The following is a 19177-nucleotide window of genomic DNA, read 5'->3' on the forward strand; positions in this document are numbered from 1 at the left end:
CCGTGTGCCAGGTCAATAGAGGATATCCAAACAACAGAGGCGCTTCTCCTAATTTCTGGCGTGAAAACACTTTCACAGCATTCTTTTCACGAAGAAACCCCTCTCTATCTTCTCCAATGCTCCAGGACCTGCTGCAGCTGCAGCGGCTGCGCTGGTACCAGCCGCATCTTTGACAAATCTTTTCAACGGTTCTGCTTTACCTCGGCACAGTTGAGGTCACTCCTCTTCCTCTTCCAGCTGAGGAAGCAGCTTGCGGGCTCTGCCACACGGTCGGTGCAGAAGCGAAAGCTGGGAACACAGCAGTCAAACTCTCACTGCTAACGAAGCCACCAGGGCAGAGGGCTGACACAGACCCGCCAGAGGCGAACCGTACCCGCTCTCCCTCCCGGCTGCGAGGCTCGCCACAGCAGCCCCGACCCGAAGCGCTCACAATGCTTTGCTTGGTGATGTCACCGATGAGTCAGAGTCCCCAGATGAGCATCTGCCTTGCCACTCTTTAATGTTGGTGTTGTTTTTTGGTTGGTTGCTTGCTTGCTTTTGAAACTTATGTAGGTTATGGTAAACCTTCAGGTAAACCACAGATCAATGGGGAAGAAGTCCCACACGAGGGAAGGCCGTGCATTTCTTCCAGGCAATGGCGCATTCTTTAACATGCTGCATTCGACAAAGAAGCTCTCTCCATTTTGCGCAGTGGCAACAGGCACGACTGCAACACACGCACGTGTAGGCAGCACCTGCAGGTCCCAAACCGTTAACCAATTTTTAGATAGCACCAATTTTTTATGTAGTTGCTTTCCCTTCATCCATAACCCCTTTTTTCCTTTCTTTATATCGGGTGGCTCTCCTCCATTGTTCTGTCATTTTACTCCCCAGTGTCTGAGCAGGCACTGGGAATCGTTTCCAGAGGAAGGGTACTGCTGAAGCTACAACATTTACTCTCAGGGAAAAGAGAGTATGTGAAAGAATACATACTTCCTTTCTTTTTCCTGTTGTTTTTTCTTTTAAATCTCTGAAATCAACGCTGCAGCCTGGCAGCAAATAACTATGGGAGTAATGATGATTCCTCATCCTCACTGTAACGTTGTAGTTAATGTCATAAAGAAGCAATTTCCCCAGGCAGTGGCCATTTGAGATGGGAAGGGGCAGTAAGAGGAAGTTTTCCTTAGACTAGCTCTTCCCCCAGAACACCTCGCCATCCAGCAACAAATTCAATTCACCTGCTCCGCCTGATCAGTCAAACGCGCGTCCGACTCCAGCACACGTCACAGCGGTGGTTCTGACGTGGTTTGAGAATCACCTATCCGCAGAATATCTCGGGTTTGTACACTCAAATAACGCAGTCTTTTCCAAATAAGGCCCAGAGCTCACACTCCGAGTGCAGCCTAACAGCACCAGAGGGCCGGTAGGCTAAACATTCCCATCCTGGCAACAGGACTGACCCGGGCAACAGTAAGCATCCCTTCTGCACTTTCGTCGTGAACATCAACATAAGGAAACAGAGACCTCCTCGATCCAAGTTTGAAGAAACAAACACAAAGGTCACCCAAGCGGGTTGTTTTCAGCAAACTAACGGAGAAATTAAGGTGACAACCGCGTGCATCCAGAGTTAGTCAGATCCCGAAGGCAGTTCCTTTGGGAAACGCAGGAGCAGCGCGCCAGATGACGGCTACCTTACAGCGCACCCCTCAGAGGCACTGCTACGAAAGGAAGGCAGAAGGTTGGAACTCAAAATAACTCGCAAGGCGCCCGTTAAGGGGGAAGCTTTAATTTCCTGAGCAGAACCTCCCCCCTGAAGGCAGCCCAGGGACTCTTTGCTTCCCTAGGGAGACGGCAGGGACGGGGCAGGGCGGTGGGATGGAGGGACACAGGGCCAGATGGACGGCCAGACGGCCGGATGGATGGACAGACGGACGGCCAGACGGCCCAAAAGGCCTGAGCAAGGGCTGAGGAGCGGGAGGGAAGGGCAGGGCGAGGGGAAGGGGAAGGGCGGCCCTGGGCCTGACAGGGCACCTTGGGCCTAACCCCGGGCAGCAGCTCCCCATCTCACAGGGCCCACGGGGGGCTGCCTGTAACAGGAGATGCGGGCAGGTAAATTTTACAAGCACTGCATCACAAATACCCTGCAACACCTGAACTATTCACTGGGACAGCCTCCTTCCTCACCTCCTGAAAGCTCCAGCTGGCAAACCAAGGACAAAATGAAAGGCAGATGTGGAGGACCTCGTAAGATACTGTTTTGTTCCCTACGTGCCCACTGCTGGTGACACGTAATGCCTCCTGTTCCCAAACGACATCGGCACGTTACATCTTTACTACATGCTGAAAGGAACTCAGCAACTTGAACACAACTTAGAATTACCCATCCCGGCAGCAGGCTGTCCAGCTGAAGCTGCTTTAGCCAATCAAGTGTGTCACGCTGCCCCTCAAAGGTTTCTTCCTGGGAACGTCTGCTGTGACACTCCTGACGTATTACTTCTCGGAATGGCAGAACTGCGCTGGGTAGGCCCCACAGCAAGACTCGTATTTCTGTCCTTCCCTTTCAGGAAAGGATCTCCCACCTTGAATTTATTAATTTTCATGATGATGATACACAAATTGAAGTTTTGAAAAACTGAATGCTGATTAACAGATTTCTAGCACAGCCTGTGCATCAAAATTCATTTCTCTCCATTTAGGTAATCTTAGTTTCTGAGTTACAGTTACAGTCAAAATTTTTCTTCTTCGATTTTTTTCTTTTTCTTTTTTTTTTTTTTTTTTTTGTGATCAGAAAAACGAGGGGACTGGCTGTCCCAAGTCAGCCGGGGAACTTCTCTTTGGTCGATGCATCAAGCAACTCAGCTCTCTTGGGGAAACTTAAATAGAAAAGACAGATCTCCAAACGGATAAAAAAAATAAATCAAATGATAAAAACCCAACCGACACATCTGATACCCCAGCTTATTGAACAGCACAAGGGTTTAATCTACAGGCTCTGTCCAAAGCAGCAAGAAGTGACAGATTTAATCCAAACCAGTTGCCCGCTCTCACTCTCTGATCTGGAGACGTTATTGGACAAGCATGCATAGCAGTAACACTTGTAAACACTGGGTTACTGCACCACAGCCCCAAATCCCTCACGGGCCCACTAAGATACTTTTACTGACTGATCCACAATAAACACTCCCAAAAAGATTCTCAACAAGCTAAACCCTGTTTAGAAAGAATCTGAGGAACCTGTCACTGCAGCAACAAAGGGCTGCAATTGTATGCAAAATCTCCAACACCCTCCTTAGCACCCTGCTAGCTCAAGGACTGTGTGGGGCTTCCGTGCCCTGAACGAGTCCACCCTGGCCACATAACGCAGATGTAATGGTCAAGAAAGCACATAGCGTTATCGAAACTTATCAGATCCACAGCAAAAGGAAAAGCCCACGCTTCTATATTTCTCCTCCTTCTCCATTCACAGAAGGAAGAGACTGAAAACAGGCAGATTTGTGGTTTACATTTACAGTTAATGTGAAAAATGGCTATTTGTGAAATACATCACGTATTGTTTCAAGCTACAAACAACTCGCTCCCACAAAGGAAAGACTTTTGACCTCAGCATGCAACCCCAGTTACAAATAACTTCCTATCTACCAGTGGGCCGCGTTCCCCTGGCACTCAGTCACTCCGCAGCACGGCAGCCACCTTTGTTCTAAGGATGGCAAATTCTACTTAGAAACGCTCTGTAGAAGAGTGATGTTGTCCCCTTTTAACACGATCCAGCCTGCAGCAAAGAGAAGGGAAAGAGGGGATTAGAGAGAGCCCAGAACCTGAGAATAATCTCGTGTTTTCAGAAAGTGTTTTGTGTGGTTGAGCAGGGTTTTGCCCATCATGCAGAGTGCAGGCCGCCTGGTATTACACGTTTCAAAGACCAGAACTGGTCTCAGGCAGGGACAGATTCTCCTTCATCCAGCAAAATCAGCAGCTCAAAAATCATCAGGGACAGAGATGTAGCCAGGAATTGCTCACTGAACTTCAACAGCAAGGCTCGTCACACGGTTGGTACGTCTCAGTGCTGCTACCTAGAAGGCTCACCCGGGCAGGTTTCAGACCGCGCGTCACTCGGGTTGCACAGACACACGACACACCCAGCTGTTTCCTTGATTTTGCCTTGGAGTGAATCTCCTCTGCGTCGTCCAGCGCCAAATTCACGTACTCGTCAAAGCCCTAGAAATCGGCAACAGTGGCAATTAGTTCAGCAACAACACGAACCATCGTCAGCTGTGCTGACCCAGGCTGGACAACGAAGACTAATTGTTAGAGAAGCACGATTTCTTTTTTCCCTTGGGCTAGTTTTTCTTGACAAGAAAAAATAGGATTGTGAATGAGGGAAAACAAACTAACGATGTAACGTGGGGTCGTGCTGACACTCACGATGATGCAGCCTTCTATCCGCACGTTCACTTGCTCAGCCACACCTGGATCCTCGAGCTCTGCAGAACGAAGGAGGAGAGTAAATTGGAACACAAACACCGCGAGCAGTTTTGTTCTCTCTCGTGTGTTCAGAAATACCCGCTAACCATAGCCGCTAGAGCTCCCAAAAACTCCAAGGAGCAACTCTCAGGGGCAGTTTCAATTAACAGTCTGACATTTTAGAGTCTTATATGACTGGGTGAATACTACACGTTTGCTGAAGGACACGTTTCCAGTCACAAGGGAACACTCCTGCACGCCCGGCTGCACGATCCCACTCCCGTTAACACGAGGGGGAAACGCCGGGCTGCGCAGCAGCTCCTTGTACCCACCAGCACGCCGCACAGCTCTCCATTCCCCACAAACCTGCCCCGAGCAACGGGTGGGAGCCGAAAACTCAGCGAGGGAGATCCCCGGACCCTCCCCGCTCCCCCCACCCCCTCCAAATCCCCATCCCCATCCCCTCCCCGTCCTCTCCCCGCGCTACTCACGCTCTGCAGGTAGCGGAAGATGAGGTTCTGGGGCACTGCGTGAAGGGCTCAGCACGGGGACAAGAGCTCCAGGCCCGGGACAAGGCCTCAAGACAAGGCCTCAAACCCTGCAACGAGGCCCCAGGGCCCCGGGACAAGGCCTCAAGGTCCGGGCCGAGACCCCTGAGGCCCGGGCCGCCCCCCACCCGCTCCCCCGTCGCTCCCCGGCCGCAGGAAGGCTACGATGGGCTGCACCATCACCGTCTGCACCTTCTGGTCCTGCCCGCGGTACGCCATGGCTGCCGCCGCCTCGCTGCTCCCGCCGCCCCTGCTGGGCCGCCTCCGGAAGCCCCTGAGGCCGGGCGGGAGCGCACAAGGGACGCTGGGATGCTGGAGGAGCGTGGGGGGCCGCTCTAGCAGGCCGGGAGGACCGCGTCTCTATGGTCGCAGGCAGGAGTCCCTGCGCCAGCTTTATTGGTGAGCAGCGAGGCTGGGGGGGGGAGGGGGGCAAGACAGCCTTAAATAAAATACAAATATAAAAAGTGTTATAAATGGCTGTTATAAATCCAAATAGGATTACAATCAAAGTTTACAATTTATTAAACGAATAGAGGCAAGCAAGCAGCGCTGGGTGCGCCGGGAGTCTCTGCTCCCCCAGGACGCACACCTGTTACGTAAGGCGGCTGGTTTTGATGCTCCCAGGCTAATACATATTCATTACTACTTCGAGAAGAGGCAGGGTTATTAGAATTGGTTTCCGGAATCCGAAACCCCTCCCAGGGGCGCCTGCGTACCAGTCTCTGGTGGTCTCTCGGGGCTTGCTCGGGCTGAATGCTGGTTGTCTTCCTCCCAGGCTTTTGTCCTTCAATTGTCCTTCAGCTCCCCCTTCCTCCTCGTTTGGGAGCCTCTGCGCCGGATTTCAGAAACTCTAGCAACATCCCCTGCAGTAGTCAGCACTTTTCCCTAAAAACCCCTTTGTTCTCTTATCACCTAGACCCGGGCCTCGATGTTAACCCTTCAAATCCCTTAGTGACACGAATTGCTGGACCATTCCTTACAAAAGGAAGGATAAAATATGTAGAGGAGCAATGGCACACGCGAAAGCCCAGCGCCGCGGGCAGAGGCAGCGAAGGTTGACGGCAGAACAGTGCTCGGTTTGAACACGGAGAGGGAAAGCGAGGGGAAGGTGGCCGAAGCCGGCCGCAGTCTCTGAGCTCTCCTCCTCCTGATTGTTTTCTCTCAAAGCCATTTCTGTCTGTGTGCGGGCACCCGGAGCCGGCAGAAGTCCCCGTGAAGTCCTTCGGCAGGACGGAGGGCTGCGTGGGCTCCAGTGAGAGAGGGAGTTAGGAGAATCTTATCAAGTAGAGATAGAGCGCTGACGGCATTAAACTAGGATGCTACTTAGTGTCTTTGCTAACTATGGTGCATTGTGCCAATTAACTAAAGCAAGAAGCCTTGGGCCCCTTACCAAGGTCAGTCTCCTAATAAGAGAGCGAGCCTATCTTAAGAAACTGGGAGAAACTGGTCCTGCAGGTGGACAAGAGCCAAGGAGCAACTGAGTCTGTGCAAAGACAAGAGGTCAACTAGCGGTGACGAGGAAGAGTCATCAATCTTCATGCCCACGACCTCCCGTGCTGCCCAGCGCTGAATAAACATACCTACTTTACAATCTCACTGATTGTGGAGTCCGTTTTCCGCAAGTCGCCAGCAGCAGTTTCTTCCGCAGAGGTTTTCCCAGAGCCGCTTCAAAGCTTCCCTCGCGGAGCTGGGGCGTCGCAGGGGGTCATCAAAGCACGCACGTACACACACACACACACACACACACACACAGGCGTTGTTGTCCAAACAGAAAGTATTTACAACAAATTCGACAAGCGGTTTTTCTCTGCCAGCAGCAAATGCCTGAGGGCCCCTACAGCTTCACAAATCATAGCACAAAGAGCCTAAAGTTCCTCTAAAATTTAGGGAAATAATTCAAAATAGATCTGCTAGGGGAAAACGATCACTGGCGGCAGGGTACACAATACACGCGAGTCTCAGCTCTCCTCCGCAGAGTCAGTGCCCACGCCCAAGTGCGACGCTGATGGCACCCGAACATTTGCTGTAGCAGGCAGCAGAGCCAGCAGCTCAGGGGAGCAATTTTAAAAACCAGGAGGCACTTAAACCAACCCTTAATTGACCCAGTTACTGCAGGAGAGTCCCGACTACTCGCCCTGGAGTCCTACTGTCACCAGCAAAAAGCACCAACCAAAGCTTGGGGGAACTTTGGTACAGCACAAGAGAAGGGAGTGGGGGTAGCGTAGCCGTATCGCAGAGCTGCTGCTTTTCACACCATTTTATCATCCCTGATAATTGAAAGTAAGGCCGGGTGGGCTGACCCCACCACCACCACTCCTGGCAGCATGTTTGGTCCACAACGCTAGAATAATTATTCTGCTCCCTCCCGCCCCTACAGCTTCATCATCTGAAAAGATTACAGTCAAAACAATGGCATACACAAATAAAAGTCAAGAGTTGACATAGTAACTCCGGGATTTGGGTATCAACTGTCCGAGAAATCAGAACACCCAGGCTTCACAATGTGCCCAACATCGAGCTGTGCCAAGGGGGGGCGGAAGGAAGAAGCTTTCCGTTTAAGCCTTCAGAGCATCGCTCCATCACTACGTCAATTCACAGCCACCACAGCGTGCCGATGGACATCTTTCTGTGCCAAAAGAAACAAGTGCTTTGTCCTCTTGATATCGAAGTTAGCCACCTATAGTTACGGAACCATGCACAAGACCTTAACTCTGACCAGCAGGGAAACTTAGGACAACTGAGTGCAGATCCTGCCAATTTCTACCAGTTCCAACTGTGCTTTAAGTCTCATTGCAAAGCCTCAGTTAGAAAAAGGATCACCTCGGGGTATCCAACAAGAAGAAGAGTTGGTTTTTTTTTGTTTTTTTTTTTTTTTTTTAATATACCATAGGACTATGCAGTTCAATCATCAATCATCTTGGAAAGCTCAAGGAGGAGGTCATCCTCATCCTTCCCTGGGTCCAAGTCGAGCTCGGCTTCCAGTATGCCGTCTGAGAGTTCCCAAAGTAGCGTCTCTAAATCCTCGTCTACAGATACGGGCGCGTTGCCTGTGGAACTCAGCCGGCGTGTCCTTGCTTCTTCTAGCTGGGAAGAAGCTGAAGTCGAGCTTGAGAACTCCATTGGCTCCACAGATTCTGCCTGGCTTCCAAGATGTGCTTCAGGTCTTGGCAGAGCAAGGAAGAGAACAATCAGTATATGCCATTTCTTAACGGGAAATCCCTTTTCTGCAAACCGGCTCTTAAAACCGTAGCCAACCCCTCCTGCACTTCAATCTTACCCAGGGATTGTTATTCAATTAACCCAGGGCGACATTTAGAGCCCAATATATTAGCAGGTACATTTTTCAGTTTGGGGGTTTCTCTGTGAAGCCAGAGCACCTGGAGTCTAGCAAAGATGGTTCAATTGTTGTAGCAAGAGGCACTTTGCCACCTTGCTTAATTTTCCTGTAAAAATGTTAAGAAGTCTCCATCTGCAAATATCTGTTTGCTAAGTTAGTCATTTTTCCCACGGCACACTCAGCAGAGTTTGCTCCCCACTACAGGAAGCTGATCTGCAGCCATCACTTCCCTCTGCTCTCCCTGCACTCTTGTCACCTGGTATGTTTGTTCGGGTGGCATTCTTGAGGACCAAAAGGCAGAGGACACTACTCATCATTTATCACCTCACGAGGAAGTAGGAGAACTTCACCTCATCCTCATTTAGGTATTCAGACAGAGCAAGAAGTCACTGGAAAGCTGTACCGACTTGCAGCATTTAAAGAAAGTAAGTCTAATTAAGCATTCCTGCTAGCTGCTAGAAAGTCATTTCACGTGACTTATTCCTCTGATGGATTTGGGCTTTAATTATCTCAGAACCCTCCTTTTTTCCCCACGTGTGACAGAACTTATGTTTCACTGGGGATATACACCGATTGAGAAAAAGAACAAGTTGTGGTCATCACCTGTTTTGGGGATTTTCTTCAAGTCTGGTGGCTGGGACGTGCTCCAGCGTGGCTGGAACAGCCTAGAAAGCAGCAAAACAGCATTTAGGACTCATGGGTAAAAGATTCCTTACTAGCTTTTTCCTCCATGCTGCTTCTCCTCTGGCATTGCGGAGCCTTAGCCAAAATACAAAACCAAGGTGCTCCTGAAGAAAGTTAATATTCACTTGGAGGTTACTAATGATCTTGTGTCTTTTAAGAACACAGCATTAATGGACAAAATCCTCCACACCAGAGAAATCACAGAATCACAGAGGACTAAGTAAATAGTGCCATTAATCTAATAAATATGGAAGGGTACTACAAGAATTCTGTAGGCAGCTACTGGATTTAAAAGGAAACAGAAAGCCTGTAGAACTTTTGAGTTTTCCATCTTTTCTCCTAGAGGAGGGTGTAAATTTTACAAGGGATCCATTTCTGCATTAGCCCCTGTCCTTACCATAGCTGCTTTTTTGGCTGGAGGTCCCATTGTGTCAGCGTCAGAGGCAGTCCGTGGCTTCACAGCTGCTACAGCAGAGGGAAAACTGCCAGGTGCCTTACGTTTCAGTGCCTTCTTCTTGGGGGAAGCGACTTTCCCATCCCAAGGCTTCGCAAACATGTTAAAGTTGGCTAGAGTAAAAGGAAGAGAGAACTGATACAGTCTTGCTCTGCCTCATGAAAAATCCACGTTCTCTTCCTCATTTCCACGGCCCGTCTACACAGTTAACTGTATTTGGCCAGCAGAATTACACTGCCATTGCCTGGATTCTCAGCAATATCTTCCACATAGTAAACTCCGTCTACCAACAATCCATACAAAGGAACAAAGGAACTGAATAGCTACAGTAAATCATAATCCAGGACGAGGGAAACTCAGACACAGAGCGATCCCAAGTGCAAGCAATACTCTAAGACGTTGTATGAAGTCTAGTAAGATTCACAAATGTTGACAGCTTTTGTATTTAAAGTCTTGCTCCCTCTAGGAAAGGAAAAGCAGCAGGTATAGTAAGACAAGAGAGTGTATGCAACTGTTGTACCAGCTTCCTCTCCCCTGCAGTGATGTCCCACAAAATCTATTAAGTTGTTCTACAAAATCCAAATTTGTAGAGTCATATTCTAGTCTCCCATTCCTGACCTAACATCTGGCTGGCAGGAGAAGAAACGAAAGAAAGCTCAGTACTTGTTTTCTTTGTGTGTTTATTTCCTCGTGTCCCATGAGACAGAGAGAAAGGCTACAATGTGCAGTGCATGCAGCCTTTAAGCCCTCCTTATCTCCCTCACACAATCTCATTTTACAAAGTTGATATAATCTTAACAACGAGGCCTTTGATCCTCTGTCATTTTTGACAGAAACTGGCCCCCCACATTAAGACGCTGAAGCATGCTTTACAAACACATACACGTGTCAAGTTAAGCAACACATGCCAAAGAGGAAGGTGAACTTGAACTCAACGCAGGGAGGACTTCATACCATAAACAGATGGCAGAAAAAAACAGAATACCAAAATTAGACTAAAAAGCCCCTCAATGTGTTAATTTTCTAGTGGGAAATACAGAATACCATCACGTAATTAACGAAAACAGACATGGTTGCATGTTCTGGCCCTTCTTTGCCTTTGAACTTTGCAGCCTTAAACTCTTTTATCCTCTGCATTGAAGGAAAAAGCAAAGCAGATCCTGAGCAAACGGAACTTGCTCAATATGGGAAGCACCTCACCGGGGCAGGTATTAAAGCATCTTATTACCTGATAGCTTTGTGTTCCATAACGATTTCTGCCCGGCTGGGGCAGGTCCAGGTTGTGCTGGGGGAGCTGGCACATTTTCTCCACTCTGCTGCATCCGCAGAGCTTTCTCGCGCTTTATTTCTTCCAGGGTTTTAACACGCACTTCTCCTTCTGGCTTGGCTTTACCTGCCGGCTCCTTCGACTGCACTTTGCTGGGCCCGGAAAGAGTGAGCACGCTCTGCTTCTTGGGCTCACCCTCAATTTTTGCCCCTGCGCTGGGATCTTTGGTTTTACCATGCCATTCAGCCTGGGCTTTGGCTTGACATTCTCGTCTCTGAAGAGCTCTCTCACGACGGATTTCCTCCAGTGTTTTCACATGGACCTCTCCCTTTGGCTTAGCAGCCTTCCCTGTCATCATCAAGAAATGAGAAGCGCCAACATTTAAAGAGAGTCCAACAATAGTTTAAGTCTCCAAAATTTGTCACAGTACTAAGGAAAACTAAGCCTGAGCGTTCCCAATAACGCATCTTAGGACAATAGCCTAACATTCTCCTCCTCCTCTGAGCCACTTGTTGTATTTTGAAGACCAGCCCTATCCAGAGAGAGTTGCTACACAGAAATGCTAGTTTACTTGATTACTTTTTCAGACTGCATTTCAAATTCCTGCTCCCGGCAGTGGCTCTATTCTAATTGTATATGATGGTTCACAGAAGCAGCTTAAAACCTTGACAAGGCACAAGCGGAAAATAAACACACACCTAGAGCCAGATTTCTGATAGTGGCTGTCAGAAGAGCTTCAGCACTCGAGCAAGAGGAATCAGTTCTTTGTTTTCATTTGAATTCCTTTTTAGGGCTGTATGAAAACGGTCTAAGTTCACGGAAAGGAAGAAGGAGAAAGTATATTTAATAGCCAGTTGTTACCTTTCGCAGTACTAGTCCGTTGAGAAGGTAATCCTAGCCTCTCCTTCACAGACTTGGGAACTTGAACTGCAAAACAGAAAAAGACCAAATTAGGGAGGCTGCATAAACGTCAACTTTGTGTTCACATTCAAAAACAAGGCAGGAAAGGTAACTTTGAATCCCGGTGATTAAGACCTCAGCCAACATGCAAAAAGAAACATCGCAGGAAAAGGACAAACAGAAAGCCTAACTACAAAACCCGTGAATCACATCCAGATGCCTGTTTAGTAGCTGTACCTCTCTTTGGTGCTTTGTCAGCATTTCCCGGAACCTCCACCTTCTTCCCCAGCCTTTCAGCAAGGCTGCGCTTCACCGGAAGGGCGCTTACATCAGCTTCAGACAGAGAAAACAAGGAATATTTTAAGAACATTTCTTTGCAGGAAGATTTGAGAACAGTCAACCACAAGCTTCTATTTTTCAAGCATATTTTCATAAAATTGCCTTTCAGCTGCTAAATGGTTTTTTTGCCATTTCTGCAGTCAACACAGATCTCCACTGCAACGCATTTTCCTCTCATACGTCAAAAATACTCTTCAATGCAGTCATATAGAGAAGGCGGCACCTAAATAACAGCTCATAAAAAGTTCTTACCCACGGAGGCTTTCCGTTTTCCTTGTTTCTCAGCAAGATCTAGTCGAACCACAGGTTCCTCCCCTAAAACAAAAGTAAAATTTTTCTATTTCATAGAAACCAGTAGCCAATAGAAATAGTATACTGTTAGCCCATGTCCAAAAAAAACCCAGCAAGGCACTGTTTTGACAGCTAAACCACACAAACTCATATTTCAACTATAATTAACTTAGAAAAAGTATCCATAGTCTCAGTGTTTGCCTCAAATTCCAGCTGAATGTAGTCGAGAATGAATCTGAGTCTGCTTGACAGCTATACTTTGTGCAGAACAGAGCTGCATAAGCAAGCAGAATATTATTAGGTACAAATGCTGAGAAATATTCCTTTCTAAGGTGAATGTCTATGGGTAGAAGTACTTCTTCACTTCTTTCCCTTTCAAAGGAATTTGCACAACTCTAAACAATATAATTTATACACAGACTCCTATCGCACTACTGTCCACACGTGCCACTGTCAGCCTCTTTAAAGCTTCAGAAATTGCTTCTTACATAGCACTGTCCTCTAGAGCTCTTTCTTCTCGTTACTCTCCTGTTTTTCAGTTATCCCCCTATTTGCATACTGACACATTTTTTTCTTTCTCCTGCTACTGCACTTAACCTGAGCACCAAAGCTTTCCAGTACAACCAGGGACTTTCAGCATAAAAGCATGTTTTGAACAGAAGGCGGCAGCACCAGGAGGCTAACAGGGGTGAATTGCCTTCCTTCTTGCTTAACCTTCCAGTTTAGGAGTAATGAAATCAAAACAAAAGCATGAATTATTACCTTCCTCTGTAGACAGTGTCACAGTTCTCACCACTGTCCGGACATTTTCCTTTTCCGGAGCAGGAAAAATCATAGAATCGACGGGAGGAAGAGAAGATCTTGAAGGACCTTCTGCTCAGAGCAAGCAAAACATAAGGAAGTTTACCAAACAGAAAAAACTATCACGAAGAACAAAAAACTTTAATTATTCATTACTGTCAAACATACAGTGACCAGAGCATGCAAATAAGAGAGGTGACTAGTTTGCCTCTGGTTGCCCTTGGAATTCCCATCTAGAATACCAGCTGGCTGAGAATCAGGTTGCTCGATGCCCCCAGCTAAACATGGAAGTCTATCCCTCAAGCAGCTCCCAGCCACCATCACCTGCCATTCTGAAGCCAATCAAATTTCACTTCTTTGGCAAAATAGTTGGATTCACCAAAGCATAGCCAGCTACCCGGTATTACTGGAAGAGGTTTTTTTTGAAAGAAAAATCATCACACAGGATGAAGGTGAACCGGGTAAGGAAGCAGGGAATATTAACTCACCACCGTGTCTCTTAGTTTTTTCCTTCATTTTCTGCAATTTGATTTCTTCAAGTGTTTTTATTCCAAAATTCAGACCGTCCTCTGAAAACAGAAAACAGTTAATGAGACTAAGGCTTAGAGGCACTCACTGAGGACCACAGATCCTCAGGCTTCTTAGTGCTCAGGAACTTTCAGAAGTATTTAGAATAAAGCCTGTCAACACTCCTCACAAGTGAAACAACCATAGAATCAATGGCATTTTGCCCCTCCTTTCACCCTTCAGGGTAAAAACTGTAGTTTTAATTTTAATCCATTTACGTGATATTAGATCCCTCTATCGTTAGATATGGCTTTCAACAGTGGTTGCCAGGCTGCACGTGCAGCCATTTAAACTCCATGCTGTGACCCTGTTTTGTTCTCCAAAAGGAAAGAAAAGCAGTTCAACTTTCTGACCCAATGGGCACATGATGGTATCAGGGAGAAATGAGATCATGGAAATAACCGAGTCTATTCAGCACCCCTACATTCTGTTGTGTTTTTACGCCACATTGCTTTTGAGTTAATTGTCAAGTTATCCTGCCGATTTATCCTACTACAGGTGCTGGAATACCTTGTTTAGCAGTAGTAGCACTGGCTTTCCGAGTGGAAATCATCCGTAATCCATTTTGGCCTTCCTCAGCTGGTTGCTGGACGGGAGTTTTAGTTTCTTCTCCTTCCGCAGAAAGCTGGTCTGAAGGGGAAAAATCTATTCAGTTATGCATAGGCCAGATTGTTCGTGATTATGTAGCTCATGCAATGACACTTCAGTCCATGGTTCCTATAAAAAAGTTGGGTTTTTTTTTTTTTTTTTTTTTTTTTTAATACAGCTACACTGATCTGATGAACTCGTAAGTAGACTACCCTAGGACAAAACATCTAGGACTCTAGATTCTCTCTGCAGCTTTAACTACTACACGACATATTACTCTTCAGACAAAAAAAAAGGAATTTCCTTCCTAGTTTCACATAGAGCTTTACACAACAGACCAGCTAAAGCCAAGAGTGGTTCTAAGCTTTCCTCCAACATTTCAGGTTCTGTCCACTGACTGCCAGACAAAGCCACCAGTGACCTGAGCGGACTGCCTGCCCTATCGCTAGTCAGACCTCAGGTCATCTGTGATTTATACATTCATTTACAGCACAAATTCCTTCCAAGAACCAAAGACTTACACAATCATTTACAGCACAAATTCCTTCCAGGAACCAAACCATGCTCACCATCATCATCTTCATCATCATCTGCAGCATTGATTACAACTGGAGGGTGTGTAGGGCTTGGGACATTTTCCGAGTTTTCCACTTTCATCACCCGCCTTAGCTATGGAGAGGGATTGGACTGGACAGAAAGTTTGTTTTGCTGCAGTGACATCTGAGCCACTTTCAAATCATCGTCCGCGGACTCAGGCGGACTTGGCAGTGTAGCTAGAGGAAGAGGAGGATCATCAGTAATATGGCAGTTTAAAACTTTGACCACAATGCACGAAGATGGTAGCTAAGGCAGATAACCTGCACAGGCAATGAATGCAGCATCTCCTTTTGCCCATCCCGCCACTGTTTACACCGTGAACAATGACTTGCCTTCAAACAACAACACATCTCCCTGCCACCCAGCAGAAGACGAAACAACAGAAAGCAAACTGCAAGGCAAATATCACACAAAGCAGAGAGAAGCTGAGCATGAAAGCAGAAAACAAATACCAGCAGTACAGCAGCAGTACACTCGGTTTAGCTGACCACCTAGGACTGCAGACCTTTTCCTGCACTCACAAATGAACGGTTACCTGATGTCTCCTACACTATTGGCACCCACTAAGTAATATGCAAAATTAATTCTTCAATACTTAAAGAAAAAGGACCTAAACTCACTCTTGCTTGGTGGTAAGAAGACGCCATCGATGTAACGTCCCTTTGCGTGATGAAAAGCACAGTTGGCTTTCTGACAGCCTACTGGCTGCTTCTCCCAGTAGCAGGGAATCTCAGCGCGCTTTTTCTGAAGACAGAAAGAAAGACAAGCTCGTGATAACATGCACCTAAGGTTTGCAAAGAGATGCACAGTTCCAGGTCACGACAGCAATAGGGCTGTCACAATACAGTGCTGAAACATCATTCCAAAGGTCAGTTTATCACGGAAGTATAGTATTTCCGGGCATATTCACAAAGTTTGCAGAAGCTGTAACCACTATGCACGTTTAGCCTTGTCATCATTCAGTTTGAGAAGACAGGCACTCTCAGACATCAGTTTAGGGTGGGTTAAACTAATACACCCAGGATTATACTAGGATTATTCAGAGGGAAAAAGAACATCTTAAATTGCCTACGTTAACTCTATCCAGAACTACTTCTCGGAGACTTCGTTCTTCTGCACCTTTAACTTTCCCCACTGCTTCCTAGCCCAGGCAGCTAGAACAGCATTATCTGAAGGACTCCGGGACACAAGAGACCTGATAGATCATTATCAAGCCTGCTCTCAGGAGGCTAGTACAGCCTGTTTATTACCCCCCTGCTCCAGCAGCTTTTAGCAGTCTAGTTAGCGGTTATTCTGCATCTGTTGAGAAAATACTGTCGGCGTCTAATAAAAGAAAATCTTGCTAAGACATACCTAAGGCATTGATTTTATTTCCCTCTCCTTCCTCCCACCCCCTCCCCTGCTAACAGAAACCAGTGTAATTCCAAAGCAAAGGACTCTGTCCTGCAAAAGCACAATCAGCACACCTACAGCACTGAAAAATGCTTTTGTTGATTTATTTTGAGAACACATCTTTAGGCACTCACATCGATTTCCATGTGTCTGAATCGGCAGACATTCCTGAAACAACGACCCTCCTGCCACAGCGTGCAGACTGTCTCGTTCCCCAGAGCAGCTTCACAGTGGCGGAAGGAACAGTTGTCTCCCTGTAACCAAAAGGAAACCAACAAGGAAAATATAGTACAGCCTCAAAAACGTCCATGCTACTGCCTCAGGTTGCTACGATTGAATTCAGAATCTATCTGGTTATCACGTTAACCAAAGACCAGTGTGCCTCCTCCTCCTACTCTACCCCTTCCTGAAAAAAAAAGAAAAAAAAAAAAAAAAAAACAACAAAAAAACAAAGCAAAGCAAAGCAAAAGAAACCCAGCCATACCTTGGTACAGGTAGAATAGAAATAGAAGTAGCAATCGTCTCCTTGTTTAGACATGCCGACAAGTTCTGATAACAAGCTCGGGTTCTCTCCACATGGACTTCCTCTGCTCTTGGAGAGAGCTGTCTTCACCCTTGCTTGGGCTGAAAGTCTTCCACTGGCTTGTGATCAGTGAAATCTTCTTTTTAAAAGTAACCCTAAACAAAGTACCAACAAGTGAAAAATAATGAGTAACAAGCATTTTTCCAGCTTTCTTCTGTTCATCAAATTAGTCTCTTGAGGAGAGCAATGCCTTGAAATCAGCTGTTACGGGAACTAACACAATATTAAACTAAAGTTCTGTAAAGCTGCCAGGAGCTTTGTCAGCAAGTGTTCTCTTCCACGTCCTCAATAATATGCCTTGGAGCACATCCGGAAGCCTGAAAAGGGAGTCACTTCTTCAAAAACCACCTGATCATACATGCAAGGCAATGATCAACTATGGCTACGAGTAACTTCTACAGAACGCAGTATGACGCATTAAATAGCACGTTCCAGTCACTGTGGGTCTTCGAGTTCACCTACCTGGACAACCTCAGCAAAGTTATCGATCTTCAAAGACTTCCAGTTAACTTCTCCTGGAGGCCGAACCAACACTGAATCCGTGAATTAATGATAAAGGGGTAGGAAGAATTTGCCTCCTCACTTTGCCAAGGGAGCCTCTCATCCACAATTCAAACATAGGATGTGCTTTTAAACAGCTTATAACTAATGGAGGAAGCAAGTCCATCTGAACACTCTCTCAGACTGGAGACAGCCAGGGTTAGTTAGCTCTTCAAAAAATAAAAACCAAAAAAAAAAACACCACAAAACAAAACAAAAACAAAAAAACCCAGTGCATTTAGAGATGAACTCGTGATTCAAAGTGGCTGCAAAAATGAGGCTCCATCTTCCACAGCCAGAAAATTTGACTTTTTTTTTTTTTTTTTTAATTCAAAATTCAGTATGTTCCAATCTCTGGTCTTCAAGATTTCTTCACCTATTAAGAAAACACTAAAACCTTTCCCCGTCTTTATTACCTGTACAGCAAAAAACACACCAGTGCACAGAAATACACAAATGTGCATACGCATACACACATATGTGTTTAGACACACACACGAGGAGTGAGTGATAGAAAGTTAGCGAGAGCGACAGTGGAAATCAGAAGTTTTGCCTTTTTGACACAGAGAGCGCGTAAAAACTCTCTCATTTTGAGGGAACTAGAAAAAAATGGAGGATCTACCAAATATTTTGATGAGTATGCCTTCGAGGCCAATGCTTTATACCATGAGTGATCTGGGGGCCAGCACACAAATATGCATACATATGTATCACACAGTATCACGGATTTCTAGGTTGGAAGAGACCTCGAGATCATCGAGTCCAACCTCCGACCTAACACTAAGTACTCCACTAAACCATATCCCTAAGCTCTACATCTAAACGTCTTTTAAAGACCTCCAGGGATGGTGACTCCACCACCTCCCTGGGCAGCCCGTTCCAATGCTTAATAACCCTTTCGGTAAAGAAGTACTTCCTAACATCCAACCTAAAACTCCCCTGTCGCAACTTTCGCCCATTCCCCCTCGTCCTGTCACCAGGCACGTAGGAGAACAGACCAACCCCCACCTCTTTACAGCCTCCTTTAAGGTAACTGTAGAGAGCGATAAGGTCGCCCCTGAGCCTCCTCTTCTCCAGGCTGAACAAGCCCAGCTCCCTCAGCCGCTCCTCGTAAGACTTGTTCTCCAGACCCCTCACCAGCTTGGTCGCCCTTCTCTGGACTCGCTCAAGCACGTCCATGTCCTTCCTGTAGCGAGGGGCCCAAAACTGAACACAGTACTCAAGGTGCGGCCTCACCAGAGCCGCGTACAGGGGGACAATCACTTCCCTAGACCTGCTGGCCACACTGCTTCTTATACAGGCCAGGATGCTGTTGGCCTTCTTGGCCACCTGGGCACACTGCTGGCTCATATTCAGCCGACTGTCAACCAACACTCCCAGGTCCTTCTCGGCCAGGCAGCTTTCCAGCCACTCATCTCCCAGCCTGTAGCTCTGCTTGGGGTTGTTGCGCCCCAGGTGCAGGACCCGGCACTTGGCCTTGTTGATCTTCATACAGTTGACCTCAGCCCATCGCTCCAGCCTATCCAGATCAAATATGTACATGCATACAGGATAAACATATCTATACACACAAGCGTGCACAGTATATGTCGTATGGTATCCATATCGAGAACAACTCGTAGCCCTGATCAGACACGTAGAGTTGCAATCAATTAACAGCAGGAAGACAGCAGATCAAGGATACAGCAAGCTTTGAGAGGCAGGGCAATGCTCACTTTGCCAGTGGCATGGCTGCATGATACCAAGAATTTTGAATTAGTTTGATTTTTTGGAAGCAATTTGTTTTCTTTCTGCGCTGTAGCAAATACCACAGGTTTGCCATCACGTGCTGTTCCCTAATCCATATATCCAT

At 46.8% G+C, this 19177-nt stretch overlaps 1 pseudogene across 1 annotated transcript; it reads right to left on the minus strand.

Annotated features, from left to right (window-relative positions):
• Positions 1-7831: 7831 nt before the first annotated feature.
• On the minus strand, positions 7832-17282 carry LOC310891559 (zinc finger CCCH domain-containing protein 11A-like; annotated as a pseudogene). Its single transcript has 15 exons — positions 17248-17282; positions 16687-16880; positions 16337-16456; positions 15431-15554; positions 14783-14986; positions 14136-14255; positions 13547-13627; positions 13020-13130; positions 12219-12281; positions 11865-11960; positions 11589-11654; positions 10689-11075; positions 9404-9573; positions 8926-8987; positions 7832-8148 (listed from the first exon to the last, which is right to left on the minus strand). The product of its transcript is annotated as a zinc finger CCCH domain-containing protein 11A-like (transcript).
• Between the last annotated feature and the right edge of the window lie 1895 nt (positions 17283-19177).

Source organism: Anser anser (assembly GCF_964211835.1).
Source record: "Anser anser genome assembly, contig: HAP1_SCAFFOLD_129, whole genome shotgun sequence".
Classification (NCBI taxonomy): domain Eukaryota; kingdom Metazoa; phylum Chordata; class Aves; order Anseriformes; family Anatidae; genus Anser; species Anser anser.